The following is a 20,573-nucleotide window of genomic DNA, read 5'->3' on the forward strand; positions in this document are numbered from 1 at the left end:
AGGTTTTCTGTTTTGGGAGAGAAATGTCAACCAGCCCTTTAACAAACGCAAATTCTGAGGTTTAAAAAGAAAAAAGGAAGAAGAAAACCAACAAGAGTCCCCATTTCAATGGCCAAATGGCTGTTTTGGAAAAAATGGAAAATGCCATCATGCGAGCCTTGCCCACTGCACTGTTTTGGTGTTTCACTGGCAAGGGTCAAAGTAGAGTCCAGATGACGGTGCTTTGTTTCCTGCTTTTCACACAGAGACTGCCTTTCCAAGTAAAGAAAATGTTGACCAAAGAAAATAAAGGAAAAGACTGCCTCATTCTTTACCAACATAAAATGTGTAGCATTGTTCTAATTGAAGCAATATGCTTCCGAGGGTGGAGCAGTGTGGAAATAAAGTAACCTATTTTTTGTGACTTGGCTTTACCTCTGGGCCTTCTCACATTACCTAGATGGACAGTTGCAACACAGCAAAGAATACTATAGCCTCATTGTTACGCACCCCCCCCCCCTTTACACTCTGAATTTAACCCACACAATGACACTGTGTCTTTCAGGCCACAGTATAATTATTGTTTGGTGGACATAAGGTTGATAAAGAGAAGAAAACTATGGCCTGGAAAAGTAAGGCTTAATATCGACTGAATATCATCAGGCATCTTAAGATTTGTTCCAGAAAATAAAAAAATGGGGGGACATTGGTCAGATGTTATTAATTAAAAAGAACCCAGAATGAGGGATTTGGAGAACCCAAGGGGATAAAATATGAGGACTGATCAGCTGCCCTGCATGGCAGGGAGGGGATAACGGTTGACAGTGATGGCTATTACCGTTTGCCTTGATCTCAGGTCTGCAATGAGGACCGCAGAAGTTACAGAGACGTTTTCTTAATGGCATCTAAACCCACAGCAGCCTCTCAGTTCTGAAGGATTAATATTTGCCTGGTGCTCAGTGATGCCCACCACTCCACTCAAGACAGGTGATGGAAGTGGTGCCAGATTGCACATCAGGTCCTTGTAAGAAAGTTTCACTTCTAGAGAACTTTGTTAAAGATGATTAAGAAGTCACAGATTGTTTCCCTTTTCTTTTTTACACACAGGCAAGGAATATTTAATGAGTACATACTATTTGCCAACACTGCTGACAACCAAGAATACAAACATGAAAGCAACCTATTCTCTTCTGAATTTCTCACTTGCTCACAGCCTCTGCTACATGCTCTCTTAGTCTAAAGTACACATCAGCCAGAACTGTTTTGTTCCTCCTGGTCCCCTTTATGAGGAACCTGGGAGAAATTACTGAACGGTATGGGATCGAAGGACAACTGTACTTCTAAACAGTTGGTGTGCATTCATATCACGGACACTTTGAACCATGTAACTGACCAGCTTCCCCTTTCCTGTGATGCTTAGGGACACGTGTTGGCCCACCAGAAGCCAGAATGAAAGTCACCATGGTTTGACTTTTCTGAATCTTATACCAGAACCACTTTATTGTCCTTTATTTTCCTTTGTCTGCTTCCTTCTTTTCCTTCTTTCTCTACTTTTAAAATTTATCTTTTTATTATATTTCATGTATCTGTATAAGCTGGTTTTAATTACTAGGACTTGGTGGGGTCTGAGAAAACAAACAAATAGCTGTTTTCCCCAAACTCTATTTCCAGAGGCTCTCATTGCAAAGGAATTATTTATCTTTGGAGGGTAACAGCAAAAATAACCAAGTGACAAAGAGAATAAACAGATCAGACTTTCAACAGCTGTCCGAGAAGACATGGAGCAACAGATGTCAGGAAACCATGAAGTAGCCGCATCGTCACTCATACACACACAATGGAGCCAGGGCCCATTTGGGGAAAACAGTCTGATGTTTCCCAGATTTTAAAATAGAAGTGATTAAGTAATCTTTAAATTTAAACTCTAAACTTTTCAATGTGCACTCTATCTACTCAATCCAGCTTTTTTTGTTCATTGACTATTTCCAGCCTCTATGGCCAGGAAAATCATCAGCACAGAAGTCTTAAAAACATAAAAAAAAAAAAAAAAAAAAAAAAAAAAAAAAAAAGATCTTGCATCTGCAGATTAAATTAAAATTTTGGAGCTTTTTTCATCTATAATTTTAATTGAGTATCTTATGAATTATAGAAGCCCAGATGAACAACACTGTAAAAATAATTTTTAAGCATTTATAATAAAGCAATAATTAGTATAAAAATTGAGCAGTAGAAACTTTTCAAAATATTTATTCATTTGCCAAATATTTTTTGAGCACCTATATGGACTAGACCCTGAGAATAAAGCATAAAACAAATTATGTTTTGATTTTACTTTAATAAAACCTACTCTTTTGGGGAAGACAAATATTAAGCAAATATCCATACTAACACATGCATCATTTTCCAGTATTATCTAAGTATTATAAATGGAAATTGCTATTATTCTAGATATCTATTAAGTTGTAATAATCTACCTCAAACTTAGTTATATAAAACAACAACCATTCTGTTATGCCAAAGATTTTATGTGTCAGAAAGGTGGGCAGAGCACAATATGGACAGCTCAACCCTGCTCCACTGTGACTTAAGCCTCAGCCAGTGTGTCTTTGGCAGCTGGAGAAGACTGGGAAAATGAGAAGAGGGCCTTATGTCTGTGGCCATGGATTTACTCTATATCACATTGGCAGGGAATTATAAATGTCCGAGATGGCTTCTTCATTCCCTTGTTTGTCACCTGGTCTGAGACGACTGGTTCTCTGAAACCTTTCTAAGTGATTCACACAGGCATCCTCACACCATGATAGTTCCAGGGCAATCAAACTTATTATATAGAAGCTGGCTTCCATGAGAATGAGAATTTCAAGAGGAAAGACAGGGGAACTGCCAATCTTTCAAGGCCTGGACCCACAAGTTGGCATGGTGTCACTTCCACCATATTCTATTGATCAGTCACAGTAACTATGAGGATTCAAGGGGAAGGGGCATAGACTACCTCTTATTGGGTAGTGATAAAAATTTCTCCCTGCCACAAAAAGCTTGAAATAATGGATTAGTAATTTCAAAGTGCTGAAAGAGAAAAGTTGTCAAATTATAATTCTATACCCAGTTAAACTATCATTCTACAGTAGGGCCAAAATAAATCCATCTCAGGCAGATACTGAGGGCATATAGAGAGAATTACTAAAAAAAATATTCAACAGGAAGAAGATATTGAACACAGAATTAAGGTATACAGTGTAAAAAAAGAGAAAGAAAATATGAGTAATCAATAAGCATTGACAATATAAATCAATATTTATAAAAATGATTACTTGGAATGCTATAAAAAGAAGGCGGAACTAAAGTTAAGACATAATGTATAAGATAAAAGGGCATAATCAGATCTTCAAATTGCTTAGATCCTCGTATTTTTTAGGAGTATACAAATATTGATTAATTTTAAAGTTTGTTAAATAAAAGATACCTGTTAAAGTTTAAAAGTAGCTACCAAAAGAATGAAATCTTACTATATAACTCTTTAACTAATAGAGATGAAAAATGGGAGATAGGGGACAACTTGATCAAAGACATGAGGCAGGAAAGCTTTTTAAAAAATAAAAAGGCATTGGGGTTCATGGGTGGCTCTGCTGGTTACGTGTACAACTTCGGCTCAGGTCATGATCTCACAGCTGATGAGTTGGATCCCTGTATAGGGCTCTCTGCTATCAGCACAGAGCTTGCTTCAGATCATCTGTCCCCCTCTCTCTGCCCCTTCCCCACTGGGTCTCTCTCTCTCTCTCTCTCAAAAGAAAAAAAAAATTAAAATTAAATAAATAATTAATTAATTAAAAAGCATGATAAATACCATAACAGAAAAAAATCAAAGTAAATCAATAGTCACAGTAAATGTAACAGATAAAACTCACCATTAATATTTTTTTTAATTTAAAAAGTTTTTTTGTTTTTGTTTTTGTTTTTGTTTTTGAGACAGAGACACAACGTGAGCAGGAGAGGGGCAGAGAGAGAGGAAGACACAGAATCCAAAGCAGGATCAAGGCTCAGAGCAGTCAGCACTGAGCTCAACGCGGGGCCCCACCCATGAACTGCAAGATCATGACGTGAGCCAAAGTTGGATGCTTAACAGACTGAGCAATCCAGGCACCCTTAAACTCAACATTTATATTTAAACAGTCTTAAAGTAGGTTTTAAAAATTCAGCTATATGCTGTTTACTAAAGACAAATCTAAAAACATAAAACAAGAAAAGATTGAAAATACAGGGATTAAACAATAAATACCAGGAAAACAGTATGCAAAAGATATATGGTATAAGTATTTTAATACCAGGAAAAATAAGTTTGCAAGAAATATAACTAATAATAGTCACTACACTATAATAAAAGATAAATCAATTGAGAATAAGTATCTCTTTTGAATTTATATAGACCAAGTATCATGGCCTTAAATTAGAAAAAGTAAAAATTGGGCAGAATTACTACCAGAAATCAACAAGCATAAGCAGAGTTGTGATATCTTGACACATATTTCTTAACAATTGATAGATTAAATACAAAAATATAGGATAACTGTTTTCTTGCTGTGTTTGCCATGTGATTGCCATAAATTCAGGCACTTAAAATAGCAGCCATTTATTATCTCCCCATTTCTGTAGGTGTGAAGTCTGTATTCTCTGCTCAGGGCCTCACAAGACTGAAATCAACTTGTCATCTGGGCTGAATTCTCATGTGGAGCTGAGAGGCCTCTCAAGCTCATTTAATTAGTTGGCAGAATTCAGATCCTTATGTCTATGAGACTCAAGTCCTTGTTTTCTTGCCCTCTGTTAGGAAGGGGTTGCTCCCAGCTCTTAGAGATTACTCAGGTACTAGCCACTTCCCTTATGATTACTCAGAGTCAGCTCATTAGTAACCTAATCAAGGGAGTAAAATCTGATAGTCACAAGTTCTACTCACACTCAAGGGGAAGTCTGATTGAATGGACATTAATAGAACAATGTGTACAACAGTTATAGATATGCTAAATTTAGCATGCATAAAAGCACAAAGCAAGTCCCAATAAATACCAAAGAATCTTGGTGTGTAAGTGATCTCACCACCTGTATTGTGTCTTAGGTATGCTACTGTAACAAACATATTGATTACATAGTGCTCACACACACACAATACCTAAAGAATCTAATAATTACAAAAGAATGGTATATAGCCATATTTAATTAAGATATCAAAATCAAAAAGATAAAAAAAAATATTTAAAATTACATAAGTGAATGTTCCAAGATAATTCATGGTTAAAAAAGAAAATCATGCTTAAAGTTAAAAAATACTTGAGATAACACAAATCAAAAAATTACGTAATAAAAGTGACGAAATGCAGCTAAAACTGCTTTAAAGGTAAACTTATAGCCTTATGTATTTATGATAGAAAAGAACAAACCAAGACTTCAACTTAAAAAAAAGAGAAAGAACAGCAGAACAATCTCAAAAAAAGTAGAAATAAAATAATGATAACTGAAAATAATGAAAGAGAAAAAAAATGATAGAGATCAACAAAGTCAAATCAAATTAAAAGCTAAATATAATATTACGTTCATAATCATAGATTAGATTAATAATTATATAAAATATAAATATTATTAAAATAATTTGAAATTTACATTAATTACTTGAAAATTGAGATAAAATATTTTAGAAAAGTAGAACTAATCAAAACTGGCTCAAGAAATAAAAACCTTAACATATTCATATTTAAAAAAAATTGAATCAGTAATTTAAAATATCTACACACACACACACACACACACACACACACACACACACACACACCTGCTAGGCCCAGATATTTTACAGATCCATTATACCTATTCTTTGACTAGGTACACATTTCAAAAACATAAAATGCCATTTATTTTTACAAATTAATCCAAAAAGTCAATATAGTTGTAATGAAAATCCTAATAGGTTACTTTTTGGAATATGATAAGTTGACCCTAAAACTTATATGCAAGAGCAAAAAGACAAAAATTAGCTAAGACAATTTTTGAGGAAAAAGAACAAGTATCAAAATATCAAGACTTATTTTAATGTAGTATTATTGGTAACACAATTACACAATTTTAAGTGCTTTTATGTGTCAGATACTGGCCCAAGGATTTTATAAGTATATGGCAACTTAACTGCCATAACAACTGTTGAGTAGTTACCATTACTTACTTTATTTTACAGAAGAAACTGAGGTACAGAGAAGCTAAATGGCATGCACAATATCAACCACAAGAATATAGTGGAGATAAGGTTCAAACACAGGTGCCTCACCTGTGGACATACCATGCCATACTCCACAAATCAATATAATAATTGACAGTGTGGTTTTGGTGCATAGATATATAAAAACACAGAGAACCAAACTGAGTGATCAGAAATGGAACAGAAGTGTTACGAAAAATTTAAATATGACATATGTGTCATTACAAATCAATGGGGAGAGAATGCGTTATTCAATAGATGATAGGAAAAATTATATATCTGCATGGGAACAAACAAAATTAGATCCCAGCTTAATATCATATGTGAATAGATAGCCACATACCTTGAAAGTTTTAATATGTAAATCAAAATGTTAAAACTTTTAGAAGAATATGTAAGATAAAGTCATTATGGTCTCAGGGTAAGGAATAATTTCTTAACAAGATATTATATACATAAATTATAAAGAACTGAAATTTGAATACTAAATTAAAATGAAGTATTTCTGTGCAGCACAATATGTCATAAATAAGGAAAACTATAAATCACAGAATGGATAATGGTATTTTTAACTCAAGTAACCGATAATTTTTGATAGTCAGAGTTCAAAGAACTTTAATAAATCAATTTTAAGAAGTTAAATAACCTAAAGAAAAATGGGCAAAGGATATGAACAAGTAATTGAAGGAGAACAAATCTAAAAGTCCACTAAATGTAAGAAATGATGTTCTTACTGTACTATTAATTACAGATATGCATGGCAAAATAACAATAAATAGAAATTTATCATCAGAAGGGCAAAGAGGAAAATAAATCCAGTAACACCAAATATTGATGAAAATGTGAACAAATTACAACTTTCATATACTATAGATGGCAATATAAACTGGCATGCCTACCCAGGATGCCATGGGTGAACTGGAAAGCATAGTAGCCTATGATAAGCCTTAGCTATATATTTCAAAATGAATAAATACTAAATAGCCATGTTGAGTAAAAAAAAAAAACACAAGTTGCAGAATGATACATGTAGTATCATTTATATTTATATATATTTATATAATAATACACACATCTTTATCCAGTTTATGGAATCATATATATGCACAAAATTATAAAAACAAGGGTAGAGAGGTTTAAAATCCAATCAAGATAATTACGACCCCTGGGAAGGGGAGAATGGAATGGGAAAAGGGGCAATTATACAGGGCCTTTCAACCATGTTTGGAATTTTTATTTATCTAAAATAAAGACATGAAACAAATTGAGAAAATGTTAAAATTTGACAAAGCTGGTTGGTGAGCTCATAGATGCTTATATTATTCTGTATATTTTTCCATTTGCTTGAATTAATTCATAATATAGGAAAAATTGTTTCAAATGATATACATAAAATTAGGTTATTTGAAGGGAAACATCATAGGCAAGGTAAATGCATTTTATGCATTTTATTAAGTGAAAAAAGATGCAGACACATTACTTTTCAGGAGAATGAGGAATTTTTCTTTAATTGCAGCTTTTTCTACAATGTGCTCACAAAATAAAAGTATATCTATCTATCTGGAAACTAACTGGGGAATTTGAAAATTTCACTAATAAGAACTGCTCTATTTTGGATTGCTCCAAATTGGTGAATTATTACAATTACAATAAGTTTGTTTATTCTTTTTAAAAAAGTGGACTAGAATCTTAAATTAGAATCTTAAATCAATCAAAAAATTGAAATAACTTTTTAAGGGCAAAGTGGTTGGAAAGACTTTTCTCTCTGCCTTGCATATGGTTGGACATAGCTAAGCCTTGGCAATCTTCTTTCATTCAACAAATATGTTTTGAGAACTTACTATATGCAAGAGCCAAAACAAACAAGCTCCCCACTTTCTTGGGGCTTTCTTTGTAGTAGGGAAGATAGCAATTATCAAGTATATAAATAAATACCAGTTAGTGGTAAGTGCTATGAAAAAAAATTAAGTGAAGCAAGGTAATGGGGTGGTGGCCGGTGGGGGGGGGGGTGGTGGTAGTGGTGGTGGTGGTAGTGGTGACTTAGATGGGTGGTCAGGGCAGACCTCCCTTAGGAACTGCGATCAGAAAGATAAAGAGCAAAACATGCAAAAATTTGGCCAGAAAAGCCTCCAGACACCTCCCCCAGAGGCTGAGATATGTACTTAGACTTTCATAAATTCTCTAACATTTTCATGTCACTGAATTACACCTTTTCCTTTAAGACTATGTTTTATAAAGAAATAAGGATTTTTATCACTTAATTAGAATTTCTGCCCACTTGAGAATTCCAGAGTAATATGCAGCCTTGAGATTCTAGGCATGAGGCCTCAGAGGCTAGGATTTAGGCAAGGGTTTCAACGTTCAGGAAATCCAAATTCTTGAGACTTTAGGTAACTTACAAGAAATGTCATCAAAACCACCACCCCTTCCCCAATCCCTAAACACACACTCTCTGATGTTCCTTTTGTTTTATTGGTGCTCTCCTCAGTGTTTATAACTCACATACTATTGTTTATTGTCTGTCTTCTCCACTAGAATAAGCTCCCTTAGGGCAAAGGTTTTTGTCTCTCTTGTTCACTACCAGTATAGTACCAATGCAGAGTAGGCAACCAATAGTAACTTATTGACTGAATGGATAAATGTTAAAACATTGAACACCAAGGGTTTAACTCTACTGACCTGAATTATGCCCCAATTGTAAGTCACCTGATTATTTTTCTCTTTAATCACATTATAAGCAATTCTAGGACAGAAACTACACTTTACGGCACTTCTGTAGCCCCCCACCACACCTAAACCAATACTGGGTATACTCAGCCCTTTCCACACAGCCCCTCCGCCCCAAATAGTAACTGTTCAAATCACTGCTTTCTAAAACTGTGCTGAGTACAGGCAGGGCAATGGAGAAAATGACTTGGTAACCTGAGAGCTTGTAGTCCTTACAAATCTATAAAAGCTGTTAAAGACTTGTTTGTGAGTTAGAGAAGAAACCATTTCACTTAATAGATGCAGTCAATGCAGAGGTAGAACCCTCAAACAAGAAACTTATTTAGACTTCTGATAAAAAAAAAAAAAAGTTATCCCACTCCTAACCTAAATAATGCCATTATAACTACAAATCAATGTTCACACTGACATAGAGTCTGTACTGTGTCCAAAGAGGTTTTGGAAGCTGTCAGGGTTGATAAACAGAAGCTAATGGATGAAATGAGAGAAAATATGAACCACAGGAACTAAGATGACAATGAACTACTTCTGACCAGTGAAGACTGTCCCTATGTGTCAACCTACTGCTTGGTTTTGTTTGCTTAGTGACTAGGATAGCTCACAAATTTAGATAGTGCCTATTAAACAGTCAGTGTTCAACAGAGCTGATCCAAGTACAGATTTCACAGTCTACTTTAAAGAGAATGAAGACCTAAAGACTCACTCATCTAAACATCTCCTGTCCTGACATGCTCCTGATTTGAAATTTCCGGAAGAACCACTTCTACAGGTTAAGATTTTGTCTCCTAGAAGTCCTAATGGAATAAAAGCACACTCCTTAGACACTGCATGTTAATCTTCCAGCTCCCAAAGGATTTTTCAATTCCTAGCCAAGAGCAAAGCCCTAAGTAGAGTTGGAAGGGAGAGCAGGTAGTAAGTTTGGTAGGGCAGGTGGAAAGAAGAGAGAGGGCCTCAGGCAATCCTTACAAAATGAGGTTGTCTAAAACAACCACATCATTATCATTGAGGAATGCTTGTCTAAAATACAGATCCTCGGCCCCATCCCAGACCCACTGACTCAGAATCTGTTGAGGTGCATATTAAGGCACACAGAAGTTTGATAACTGGTGTTCTAGATAAAAGAGAAGGCAGGTTCTGTTGGGGAACACAGGGAGCTGCAAGCCTCAGGAAAGTGAGGTAAAAATGGGTGAAAAAATGAAGTATCACTCTAAAATAGATATGTAATAGAGATGAGCTGGGTCAAACAAAACCACAACTAAGACACAGCATGTAAGTGCTTCCCACTAAGAAATTGGTAACACAAGCACTGAAATGAGATTGCTAACCACATTAGCAACAAGGTACCTGGTTGTCAGAGCAAGATGTGTGGCAAAATGTTGCTATAGGAAGTCAGGGTCAATAGGCCTTTTACTATAAAAGGCCAATAGTATATATTTTAGGATTTGCAGGTCATATGGCCTCTATTGTAACTATTCAACTCCACTCACTGTTGTACCATGAAGGCAACCATAGACAATACGTAAACAAAGGCACATGGCTGTGTTCTAATAAAACTTTATTTATCATAACAGGCAGACTATGACCTGAAAGCTGTAGTTTGCTAACTCCTGCTGTAGTTTATCTTAGGAAAAGAAAAAGGCAACTAGTCTTTTGCTTATATCCCAATCTGAAACTGTGAGAGTGTGTGTTTGTGCTTTATGCATTCTCTTTATTTACATATAAACTGGAAGAAAGTACATCAAACACATATGAATGATTACGAATATTTTTGTTTTTCCCTATATTTTCTAAATTTTTCACTCTTTCTATATGTAATTATTTTTAATCTTCCTTTTGCAATTCTTTTATAATCAGAAAAAAATACTATTTGAAGAAGAAAGAAGAAAACCAGCTAGTTTAGATGTTCCTTGAGCCTCAGCAGAAAAGCTCTGCTTGGAGTTTACAAATCTTTTGTGTTGAAAACAATCCAGCCCCCACCATGCTTGCAGATAACGTGAAAACTCACTCAAGTCCTGCTCATTGGTGCAAGCAGAGAGGAGCAGAAAGGATAGGGGCAATTCAGCAGTTAACTGCACAAGCTTTGCCCAACGATCCTAATTTCCATGATTTTAATAATAATGAGTGAAACCAAAAGTGTTAAGTTGCACTTTCTACCTCAGCAAAACGGAGTGATAATTGTGCAGAGAATAATTTTATGGGTGAAGTGTGCCCTGTATTGTAAAAGATTAGAATAAAGTGCTCTAATACACAATGTCTTAGCAGGTGCAGGCACTTACCTGAGCAATTAAAATCTTCTTAATATACAAATCACAGCCAATGAGACTGCTGGCATGACAGAATAGATCTTTCAGGACACAATGTGTTTGTCTCAAATAGGTCCCCCCTCCCCACCCTGGCTTTATTTATTTATTTTTGCTAGCAATCATTTGTAGATCTTTTATTTGAAAAAGAAAATTGACCAAACATAGATAATTTGCTCCAAATATACCCAAGCACATTCATTCTCTTACAAATCCATTCAGACCACAAAAAAGCTATTAAATACTTACTATGTATGAGGCACTGTGCTGGGTGCCGAATAGGCTATTTTGGGACCAATTATAATCATCTTCCCCACAAACAGAGAAAAGCACTTCTCGATGATGGCCACAAGTTACCATGCTGGTGAAAACTGGCCATTTGAATCCTCTGCAGGTCGCTGGCATCCTACTTAACTAAATTCATGGTCGAGGACCATGTGCCAATGGTGCTGGACTAGCATAACAGAAGGGCAGTCCGCTGGAGGTAATGGTGCAGGTGAGATGTTCAGTAGGAACCAAGTTAACACAGGGACCAGTTTTTCTCCTCCCTCATCCCTTCAGCATATCCCAAACTGGCCTTTGCCTCTCTCTTCCACAGAAAGGACTACCCTTCTAAAGATGACCAGTGAGTTCCATGTTACTAAATCTGTGGTCAATTATCAGCAGACCTTGATAGAAATTTGACATGGCCATTGCTTCTGCCTCGATATCCATTATTTCCTTCACATTCAAGATACCACATATCTTACTTGTTCCTTCCCAGTCAACTTGGGTGATTCTTCTTCCTCTTCCTAGTCTATATTAAGTGCCCCAGGGCTCAGTCCTTGTTCCTCTTCTCAAATCTACAACTCACTGTCTCAGTGAGTTATAGTCCCATAGCTTTACATTTGAATTATATGCTGATGACTCCCAAATTTATATCTTCAGTCCAGACTTGTCTCCCAAAGTCCAGACTCATGCATCTAAAAGCTTACCTTACATCTCCCCCTGCATGTTGAATAGCTGTCTCAAATATCCATGTCCCAAGCTGATCTTACTCACAGAATCTGCACCATCCACAGCCTCCTCCATCTCAATTTATTGCGACTTCACCATTCAAGGGGCTCAGGGAGAAAACTTAGGAGTCATCCTTGACCCCTCTCTTGCTCTTATACCTCACACTCGATCCATCAGGAAATCCTGTTGGCTCTACTTCCAAATATAAACAGAATTGAATTCTTTTTGACCACCCCCACTGCCACATCAATGCCTAAACTCCTATCATCTTTCAACTGGACAATTGCCACAGCCTCTGGCAAAAATCCTGGAAATCAAGGGAATACTATGAGCAGCTCATCTCTGGTTCATTGTGATGGCACAGCAATCAGTTCAGGCTGCCCCAAAAGGTTTTAGAGAACACATTAACCACAGTGCCATTTTGATAGGCAGAGAAAATAAAAACTGAAGTTTGGCCTCTTAAAACACTAGAAGATTTACAGGAAGTGTTTAAAACTCGCTTAAGTGACACTTCATCAATGCCACAATAAGTCACTCTTTATATTGCAGACATGCTCTTGGGATTCGTTTGTTAATTTTTTAAAGAGAGGGAGGAAAAAAAAAAGTAGTAGAAGATTATCCAGATTGCATGAATCAGCCTGTCTGTATGTCTGGGGGTAAATCTGTTTTGTTTAAAGATATCATTGGCAAGGAAAGGATGACCACAAATATGTTCTTTCTCCCGGAACAATTTTGCTTTCTTCACATCGACACAATGATGACCACTATGGGTGGGCACAAAAACATTCTGCTGTGAAAAGCAGGGCTGCCTGGTTGTGTGAAGACACTGCCTGAGTATGGTGGCTTGCCTGCCCCTCAACCATCTCCAGGGGTAGTGAGAATATCGTGACCATCATGACATACAAGTGTCAACACATTCCCATCGAAATGTCTTTCACCTTTGCATAAGGGTATACAGGCAATTTTATCAGATGCCTATCCCCTGAGGTAAGGCCTAGGACTTGGCCATTTAGAAGTAAACCGAGCAATTTTGATGCAGGTTGTCTGCAAACCATGTATTTAAAAAACTCTGATGGAATGGGGCGCCTGGGGGGTGCAGTCAGTTGAACATCTGACTTCAGATCAGGTCACAATCACGGTTCGTGGGTTCGAGCCCCACATCAGGCTCTGTGCTGACAGCTCAGAGCCTGGATCCTGCTTTGGATTCTGTGTCTCCCTCTTTCTCTGCCCCTCCCCCACTCGTGCTCTGTCTCTCTCCCTCTCTCAAAAATAAATAAAAAATATTAAAAAAAAAAAAAAAAGAAACACTCTGATGGAGCTGACAAAGCATAGGATTGGGTTTCAGCAGTCCAGAGTCCAAGTTCAACCAATTCACTGGGTAAACTTTTTTACCATTCTGAGCCTTTGTTTTCACATCTATGAAAGGGAATGATGAGGTTCTAGTACCCATTACTTTCTTGTTAGGCAGTTCTGGTAAAATAACATGAAAATGCTTCGAAAACCCAAAGTACTATACAAATCTACATGTTATTATTTCTGTTAGACACATTGCCTTGTTTTTATTGTTGCCAGTATGATTTCTGGTAAAATTCTTACTTATGGGCTAGTTTTATATCCATGACCCTACTGAAGCATTTTTAGAGTGAAAAATGCATCTTTATAAACATAAAACCACTTCAAAATTAGAGATGAGCTTTATTTTATATATTTCAAGAGAAAGGAGTGAGAAAATTGACGTTTTCCCCACTTTATCAAAAATATGTGATGAGCCTTGTTATCACATACAAAGCAACAAAAAAAACCAAGAAAGAATAAATGTGCCCCCCAAATCCATCACACTGCAAGGTGGACAATTTTGGTAAGGGCAGTGCTGTGTGCCAACATCTATAAGCGAAGTCTTATCAGTTATAAATCAGCCCCACTGGGGAGAGATTAAAATGCAGTTGCTTCTCCCTAGGTTATGAGAGGGAGAAGCCAATGTAGAGATTTCTCCTGCTTCAGCAGATGGCAGTACAGCTGGAGGTGGTGGGTGCTGATGCCACTCCCCACATATGTGCCCACCTCTACGCTCCCTGCAGCTTGCTGGAGGGAGAGGACCAACATATCTCTTCTTCTCTGGCCTGGGGAACTTGGTTAGTCCCCATGCAGAGCAGCCCAGAAGCCAACCAATAAGGAATGGAAATCAGAGGATAAATACCCCTAGGTTCCCCATAACTAGGTGAGATAATTCCAAGGCACCAACCCTCAGAGAAGCCCCAGAAATATGGAGCCCCAGTTCCCCGCAGTGGATATCTGCTCATTAATACATCTTGTACGGACTCCTCTAACCCTGTCCGACTCTCCCCAGAATCTCATGTATGCTTCCTGGGATGAACTCCCAAATAAACTACCTGCACCCAAGTCACTTATCTCATGGTCTGCTTTTGAGGAAGCCCAAACTAATGCAACAGGCTTTGGAATCATTCTAATACATTCTAATCCTGGTTTAATCACTTGCTAGTTGTCTAGCCTTAAGCAAGTTATTTAATCTTTCTAAACTTCAATTTCCTTATCTGTAAAATACAGGTGATAGTAACTATGCCAACTTTGTATGACTATTGTAAAGATTAAGTAAGATGTAAAACAAATAGTACAGAACCATGCACTTGATAAGGGCTCAACAAATACTGACATTGCAAGCAACTGTGGTTGTTAAGAAAACACTCCCAACTTTAAGCTTCTGACTCTTGATTTTAGCTCAGGTCATGATCTCACAGTTCCTGAGACTGAGCCCTCCATGCTATCAGCATGGAGCCTGCTTGAGATTCTCTCTCTCTTCCTCTCCCCACCCCTCTCTCTCTCAAAATAAATAAATTAAAAAAAAAAAAACTTAAAAAAAAAAACACTCCCAAAAACCATGAGATGCTATTCACTCCCATCAGACTAGAAAAACATTACACATCTGAACAATAATAAGTATTAGTAAGATTACAGAAAAATAGCAATATTTCTATTCTGCTTCTGGGAGGAGAGGCCTATATAACTATTTAGGCTGGTAATTTGATAATATATAGTTAGGTTGTATACGTATATATATGTATACATATATATATATATACGTATATATATATATATGTATACATATACGTATATATATATATATACACATATATATATATACGTATATATATGCTATAATCCAGTTAATTCCTATTCTGAGAATATGGCCTAGTGAAGTCTCATTCTCTGCTCCAGAAAACAATGTTCATGGAAGACACTGTTCATTATCATAAAAAGATAGAGATGATCTGGATTCCTTCCATTAGGGAAAGGATAAATGAATGGTGGTACATTTATACACTGAAGTACTATATAGCTGTTAAAATAAATTATTTCTACATTTATCAAAACATGTTAAAACTAGAATGCAGAGCAAGATAAAGGTACAAAACATCACAGCAAGATGAAACTTTATGTGTGTGAATGTTTCAAATATATGACTTAATTCTACCTCTTATCTATGGACCTCTAACTTACAACTAAAAATCAAAAACAGGGATGCAGAGAAGGCACTCATTTCATTGAGATGCTGATCACTGGGGACATATGATAGGGGGTAGGTGACTTAAAACAACACAGATTTATTTTCTCACCATTCTGGAGGCTAGAAGTCTGAGATTAAGATGTAGGTGGGGTTGAAAATTAAAAAAAAAAAAAGTGTGGGGTGCCTCGTGCCTGGGTGGCTCGGTTGGGTGACCGACTTCAGCTCAGGTCGTGATCTCACAGTTTGGGAGCTCAAGCCCCGCATCGGGCTCTGTGCTGATGGCTCAGAGCCTGGAACCTGCTTTGGATTCTGTGTCTCCCCCTCTCTCTACTCCTCCCCTGCTCACACTCTGTGCCTCTCTGTCTCTCAATAATAAATAAACATAAAAAAAAAAAAGATGTCAGTGGGGTTGGTTTCTTCTGAGGCCTCTCTCCTTGACTCATAGATGGCCATCTCTTCCCTATGTCTTCATAGGACCTTCAGTCTGTACTTATCTATATCCTTATTTCCTTTTCTTACAAGAACACTGGTCATATTGGAATAGGGCTTCCCAAATGACCCATTTTTATCTTAATTAACTCTTAAATTTTTTTTAACATTTATTTATTTTTGAGAGACAGAGAGAGACAGAGCATGAGCAGGGCAGGGGCAGGGAGAGAGGGAGACAGAGCACAGAGCCAGACACGGGGCTCGAACTCACAAACCATGAGATCATGGCCTGAGCGGAAGTTGGAAGCTCAACTGACTGAGCCACCCAGGCGTCCCTATCTTAATTACCTCTTTAAAGACCCTGTCCTCCTGTGCAGTCACATTCTGAGGTAGGAGGGGTTAGGACTTTAACATATGAATGTGGGAAGAGGCACAATTCAGCCCATAACATTTACCAAAAAAGAGAGAATAATAGCTACATGTAAATAATTGGTAAAGACCAGTAAGAAAAACAAAACAAAACCCACTAAAATACAATTGTGTAATTGACAAAGCAATGGAGGCTGCCCAGAATAAAATACCATAGTTCAGGCCAGCTCAGTCTTCAATTAGACAAGAACTTCTGCTCTGGCTTTCTGGAGTAAACAAAGATGGAAGAGTATTACCACATTCTGTGATGGAACCACAGAAAAATAAAGGTTGGTCCTTTCTGCTACGCCGCTTCTAGCCAAACAGTCACCTGTACATCCAGACTACAATTATGCATTTAATTGTGGGTTGGTAGGTTTTTGTTTGTTTATATTCTAGTACAGACTCCTTCACAAAGGATTTGAGTCAGTTCTTACAACACATGGTGGCAATTTGAGGCTACGTCCCACCACCCAAGTTGTATGGGGAGAAGCCGTAGAGAATCAGGGCCATCCCGTTTTTCATTCCTGCCTGCCTTGCCTCTGACCGTGTTGATATTCTGATGTTCTGCCAGCTGAAGCCAAGCACCTCAAAAGACAGATCAGTTCCCTGGTGAAGCCTGCTGAAATTCAAATATATGTCTTTATCAAGTGATTTATCCCATTTCCTCCTCCAAAGTTTGGTTCTCATGCCACCAAAGGTGTAAGAGCTCCTGTTAATGTGGCTTGCTTTGCCACCCCAAACCACATCAGAACAGGCCCCGGGGAAGCTCTGAACTCTCGCTTCATTGCACGTCTCTCCTTTGCTGGACTCTGACCTACCTCAAAGGAGGCACTCAGCAGCATCAGAGAAACGTGTGCACCTCCCACTCCGGCTGTGCTAAAGCCCCCTCTCACCAATGCCAAAGACGTGTCTTTCCACTGTGTACCCCTTTGTATCCATTCAGACGGAGTGGGAGGTCCCCTCGAGGATCAGAATGGAGCCTGCGCCCATCGAGGCACTTAGAAGCTGAAAAAAACTTCAGCCTCTAGAAGCCAGACAATCACGTCAGCCCAGCCTGGCCAGATCAGCACGTGGTTCTCAACATGGCCAACGGAAGTGTCCTGTTAATGCAACCTGTCTTCGTGATTCACCTGCAGGGAGCTTTCCTTTCCCAGTTGCTTTCCTGTCTGAACTTCACAGAGACGTCTTTATGCTCCTTGGAGATTTTTGCCTGGGCTTCCAAATAAAGGCAAGAGAGTGGCAGGGCCAGGGGACCTGCACCGTCTTAGCTGCAGGGCCCAGCTCCTACCACCCTCTCTGCTCTATGACCCAGCCAGCACTTATGATGCATTGTCCCATCACCTTCACCATTTATAGCACAAAAGCTATTTAGCCAGTGCCTGCAACCCTTCAGCCTGCAGTGCCTTGACAGCAGAGGTTATAGGAAAAAAGAGAGAGAGAGAGGGAGAGGGGAAGAGAGAGAGAAAGAGAGAACAATGTGCAATTGGCACTGCATTAGAGATGGAAAAAGTACTTAAAGCCTGCAACATTCATCAAGACTGAATACATAAATGCCACATTTTGAATAAGCGAAGCAAAAGACAATGACAAAGGAAAGGCGCATTGCTTCAGGAATCTCTATCATTTTCATTTGCTGCTGTCAGGAACCTGTTTTTTGCCTCTCACTCTATCAGCCATTATAGCATTAATGAAGTAACCTCACATAGTTATTGACTGGCTTGTCAGAGGCCCTGCCTGATCCCTTAATAGAAACCATTGGTCTTCAGTTAAAAATGGGGTGAGCTGGGAGGTGCTGTGGGCATGTGCTGAATTTCAAGTGCACTCCTGAGGTTATCAAAAGCCATGAAATGCAAATTATTATATTTTTTAAACACACAGATTTCATGCAACTGAGCATATAAAATTGACTAATATTGTACTTTATGCATGCCTTATAATGTTTTCAAATATGCTCTGCATATGTTCTTTTCCCAGAAAGTTGTGGGTGGTATTTGAATAAGCAGAGGTAGGCCTAGTTTTATTTTCTTCTTGAGTCCTCTTCTGCTTGCTGTAAGCTGGCACTTTTAGCTAATATAGAGCCATGTTGATGCACTGTCTACTCAAACACCACCAACAATCCTTTGTCTGAATTTCAGTCTCAGATCAAAAATCCTTTTCTTTCATGATTTTATTTCCCCGCCTAAAAGTATCCAGATCTTCAAACCAGTATATCATTTGCTAGCAACTGCAGATTGGCAAGAGGTCTAAAGAATAAATCCCTGCCCTAGAAGGCAGTAAATTGGAAAAATAATCCTAGAGGTAGAGCTTTTAATTCCAGTACCACAATACCATGGAGCAGATATGTTAAAACCTAACCACCACAAGGCAGAGAAGGGTAAAATATGAAAAGTCAAGGACAAAACGCTTGGAAAGTTGGTTATATTTCTGAGTGGGGAAGAGCAAATACAATAATTATGGGGTCAAGATTCAGGGGGTCTACAAAGAGGCACTGATAAGAATGCATACCTAGCTTTGTTTTTTGGGCACATAGCATGCTGGCTTCATATTGGTATTTAATTGGATCATTCTCCTGGTATAAAGCTCTGACCTTCTCTCAGCTTCTCTGGGGAGGGAATGTGGTGTCTATGTCTGTTGATTTGCATTATGGCTCCCCCAAACTGGCTCTCTTTGACAGTAGATTATGTGCATTTCTTACCTTTGAGGTCATCCAAAAACTAAGAACAAGAAGCTCAAAAATTTCTTCCCTGCATATTTTACACTCAGATGTCTTGTGGCTTCTCTTTGCCATCAGTACTATCTCACCTCACTTGCTTCCTCACGGGGATAATCTGTAGATTCACTGACATACACTACATTTTCTCATTTAACAATGAAATTAAAGACCTAAGACTTGGCCACCAAATAAATGTCGATGGTTTGACTTCCAAAAGTTCAACTTAGTTGAGAGACATATTGACTAGCTCCCATATTTAGTCCATAACATTCAAGTAACTATTTCATTAGAGAAACAATGAAAGTGCATTTCCTTCTGAACCATTTTCTCTCTTTTAGATTGGACCCAAATTCTTTCAGAAAAACATTATTTCTTACAATTTCTTTCACATGTCCTGAAAGCCCAAAAAACGCCAAACTGTAAGGGTATATACACTTTTCTTGATCTCTGATATTAATTGACCAATATTGGCTGCATTAGGAAGATATTAATCACGAGGTAGACAGTACTGATCTAGTTTTACAAACTTTCTAAATGTATAAGCTCAAATCAAACATAGTTATGTATCACTGACTCATAGATATTTTGAAATTTCTAGCATATTTCTTATATGTCAATAAACATATCATTATAAATTCAAGTGGCTTTAAAACTGGAAGCTACCTTCATGCAATTTTAGTTCAATGTTCTCATGCTAGTCACAAAGAAAATAGAGTCCCAAATAAGGTAAGTGACTTGTTCAAGGTCACAAATAAGTCACTGCCATTTACGCATTCATTTATTCAACATACATTATTTGAATGCAGCCTATGTATGGGGCACTGGAGTAAAACCTAGAGATATAAAAATTATATATGCTTGGTCCCTTATCTCATGGAGTTAATGGTGGTGGGGGTGGGGGGAACCACAGGCTGTTTAATGATTTGTGATAAATGCTCTAACAGGACAGAGAAATTAGCAACCTGAGAGAGGAGCAATCAGGAGAGGCTTCCAGACAAAGGTATGTTTATGCAGAGACTTGAAAGATAAGATGGATTTAACCATATGAAAATAACAGAGCTGGAAAAGAGAGCTTTTAAAGAGCTTACGTTTAGGTATTCAGCCAAGGACATGGCATGTGAAAGCTCAGAGGTGAGAGGTAAGATGGTACACTGAAGAAACAAAAAAAGATCCCGAAGACTGGGGTGTGGGCTGTGAAGTAAGAGGAGCCTGGTAAGATGGCAGAGGCCAGGTCACAAAAGGCTCCTGGATGGAGGT

At 37.8% G+C, this 20,573-nt stretch overlaps 1 long non-coding RNA gene across 2 annotated transcripts in view; it reads right to left on the reverse strand.

Annotated features, from left to right (window-relative positions):
- LOC122216080 overlaps positions 1-20,573 on the reverse strand; it is a 58,273-nt gene that overhangs the window by 25,180 nt on the left and 12,520 nt on the right. The window contains exon 1 of one of the 2 annotated variants that reach the window (XR_006200692.1): positions 20,405-20,534. The exons of the other annotated variant lie outside the window; for it this stretch is intronic. This is a non-coding gene — a long non-coding RNA (uncharacterized LOC122216080). Of the gene's footprint in view, positions 1-20,404; positions 20,535-20,573 lie in introns of those variants that run through there. 2 annotated transcript variants of the gene reach the window in all.

This window comes from Panthera leo, chromosome A3, assembly GCF_018350215.1.
Source record: "Panthera leo isolate Ple1 chromosome A3, P.leo_Ple1_pat1.1, whole genome shotgun sequence".
Taxonomy (NCBI): Eukaryota; Metazoa; Chordata; class Mammalia; order Carnivora; family Felidae; genus Panthera; species Panthera leo.